The sequence below is a fragment of the Grus americana genome, chromosome Z (assembly GCF_028858705.1).
Source record: "Grus americana isolate bGruAme1 chromosome Z, bGruAme1.mat, whole genome shotgun sequence".
Lineage (NCBI taxonomy): Eukaryota > Metazoa > Chordata > Aves > Gruiformes > Gruidae > Grus > Grus americana.
The window spans coordinates 10,278,172-10,281,517 of NC_072891.1; the positions used below are offsets into that span (position 1 = coordinate 10,278,172).

General features: G+C 41.9%; 1 long non-coding RNA gene across 1 annotated transcript in view; it reads left to right on the forward strand.

Moving 5' to 3' along the window:
- Positions 1–3,346, forward strand: part of LOC129199974 (uncharacterized) — a 39,926-nt gene that overhangs the window by 12,743 nt on the left and 23,837 nt on the right. The gene's annotated exons all lie outside the window — the stretch shown is intronic.

Below are 3,346 nucleotides of genomic sequence, written 5' to 3' on the forward strand. Positions count from 1 at the left end.
AGCCCTACTATAGCACATTTTTCTTCATAATCCAACAAATATGCAAAAGACAAGTCTGTGGAGAAAGCCTTTAAATGGGATCAAGTCAGCAGAAAGTCAATGATGCACCCTCCTGGCTTTGCTCTCAATGAAATCATTAGTTATGACATCGAGCAGCAGCCAAAGATGCCGGTTCTCTGGTTGACTAACCCACCACTGACCAGTTCAACAAACACACCAGGTGCAGACGTGGGGCACCTGATCTGCTGACATCCACTGTACAATATGTATAAAAGAGAATTTCAGCTTCTGTAGACTGTGCCGGAGTGGAGTCTCCACTTCCGAGGCAGCCAGCCAGCCACTGAAGTTTATGGTAAAAGCAGAGTGATCTTTCTAGAGTGGGCTACAGGTTTTCTTTTTATTATGACATGATATTTTTCAGACAAGGCAAGCAGCTTTGAACTGATTGTTTACGATGAACTAGGAAGAACTGGGAGAAGAGGAAAGTGCTAAAGATTACAAAACAAAGTTAAACCCATCTGTTCTACTTTGAAAAGTGACTGTGATAAAAACAGGACATTACTGAATTTGAAGAAACTTTGAAGTCCTCAAGAACTAGAAACAGAACTCCAGATTAAGTCTGCACTGGGGTACAGAGAGAACAGGTAACAGTCAGCACAGGAAATACACATACATTAGAGCTCCCTGACCATATATTAATGTCAATGCACTGACTAATCATGCTGATTCTAAAAACGAAGGTAGCCTCATGGATTAACAGAATGCTGTACTGTACTTCAGTTAATTATGGATATGCATGCCCATTGAAGGCCACAGCAAGTGAAGATGTGTTACTGTTTCCATGCTCTTATGATCAAATTAACCTTACACCTGGGAAAGGACATCTTGTTATCAATCACACCATCCTCTGCCATCTGTGTAGGAGACAGAAACTCAGCCCAAATTGTAGATGTCAGTTTGAGTTTAAGAACAAAGGTATCCTTTGCCAATTCAGAAAACAAAGCCAGCCAAACATGTAATGTCTTTGCATTAAAAAAAAATTTTAAAAAATCTCTTTTCAGAGAGGAGAAACAATTTACATGGTAACTCTGAACAGGGCCCCATGTGCAGACAGTCTGGTTTCACATACTATCTGCAATTTTCCACTGTTCCATTTGCAAGCTGCATCAATAATTTTGAACAGTTTTACCTTACAGTTAAAAAGGTGCGCTGTAACATTTGAAGAGAGCTACTACTACTTCACTTGACAGCTTCTGTGATAGTTCAGGATCCAGTGCTGTTTCTGACACAGCTCATGACAGAAACGGCAAGCTGGTAAAGGCTGTGTTAAATGGGTGGCATTGTAAGAGTTGTTAACAAGCATCAAACCCTGGATCGGAAAAAAAAGCCATCGAGTACCAGGAAGTCCTGATTATTTTTTTTCCCCAAGGCGTTGTATCTTATTAAATATATTTGGAAAAAAACATTTTAAAAAGTTCACTGTAGGACATCCTGCCCTCAGGCAACAAGTTGTGATCACCACACATTTTAAAACACTTTGTGTAGTTTGCACATCATCTACATCATAGGCAATGGGGAAGATCCAGCATTTGTGTACACATTAACATACGAGCAAGCACTGATAGATGTCACAGGTAAGACTGATCCCAAGACAAACCAGTGCATTGATTTGTGTCTACACCACATCCTAAAACAAATGGAACAAGTCACAAGTAACAGTACAAACCTGTTGTAACTTCAACATGTACATCTTAGAAAAAGACAATGCATGTAGCCAGCTCAAAGACAGTGACAAGTTTGTCAGAACTTTACAAAGATCAAGGTACCAGAAGAGGAAGGCACATTAACCTCTGGTTGGTCCATTTCAGTATTATTTGGATGAGTCATAGTGATTTATATACCCTGAGACTGTGGGAGGTCTTGGAGAAAAAAAAAAAAAGGAGACCAGGTGAATGGGAAAATAAAAAGTACAAGTTTAATGAGATTTTAAGATTCAGCACCTGAATTTTTCTTTTTAATAAGGGAACCTAGAGAAGCAGTTCCTAAGAAAACATACTGACTCCTAGATTTTTGTTCTGAGGTCAAAGAATCAACATCTAGGACTATAGAGACATCGTGCTATGTTGTAAGGGTTTTTACACACCCTCTCAGTTTCAGTCTAATGACCAGAACTTGTATACAATCAAGTGGTTTACTTGGTGTTTTTTGGGTACAGCAATGGTCAGGCAGCCCATATCTGCTCAACTCTGCCAACTCTGGCACCCTGTTTTAGATCTCTGTGCACCTTCTTAGACCATACCACTCCCAGAAGGATACTAGAGAAAAGGCTGTTAGAAAATGGCACTCAACTTTTAATTGGGAAGATTCCTTTCCAATAAAGAAACCCAGCATCACAAGCAAAAAGATACTCCGATTTAACCCCATGGAAATTAACACGGAGAAACAAAAGTGACAGGGATATCCATTTGATCTCTCTGAAAATGTTTCTGATTCAGCCCTTTCACAAGTACCTCCTGAGCAATGAGTATGTACCCTCTCTATGTTTTTAAATTCCTCAGGAGATCTGAGAGCTCACCATTGTTGGGCTTTCACTTTCTCTCTTGTGCTCCCTTGCCCATCCTCCCCACACACCAAAATGCCCCCTTTGCAGAGGCAAGGGAGAGCACACACAGGAGACCCCTTCAGACAATGTGTGGCTGTATTCTCCTTTCCACTCTCCCTTGTCTGCAACATTTAAAGTCTCTGAAGCACGGACACTATAAGTTACTGAAGGCACTGCAACACTCAGAAATGCACATGAAGTTGAGGTCACACCACAGGCTCTGGCTGTGGGGTGGCCAGCAGTGCACATGGGGATTTTCATTTGGCTTTAGGCTAGAGAGCATGTGCCTGGCCAGCACAGGAGTCCAGGGATCAGCATGGTCTGGCCCAAGGGTCAGCTCTGTCTGCATCACACACAGCTCTGCAAGTATTCCTAGGAACAAGCTGTACCCGAGTTCAGTAATGTAGTCATAGCAGCAATTGCAACAGAAGCTAATTAAGAACCTCTCAGACACCTTGGAAAAGTGGGTTTATGGAAAATAATGGTATCAGACCACCACAAATAGATCTCAGAGCTCCCACCTGGCTGCTGAAAGATGCTGCTGCTTTGCCGAGATGCAGCAACTGACAGCTCATCTGTTTTTGGTTTCTTGCTAACAAACAAAACAGGTGACCTCCATGGAGGGTCTAAGCAAGCCTGCTTTATTTCCCATCTGCACCAGGTAAGGGACCTTAGTTCACAAGGTCAGTAAGTGCCTCTCAGCAGAGGGGCAGAAATTAAGACACCAAACCACCACTCGACATA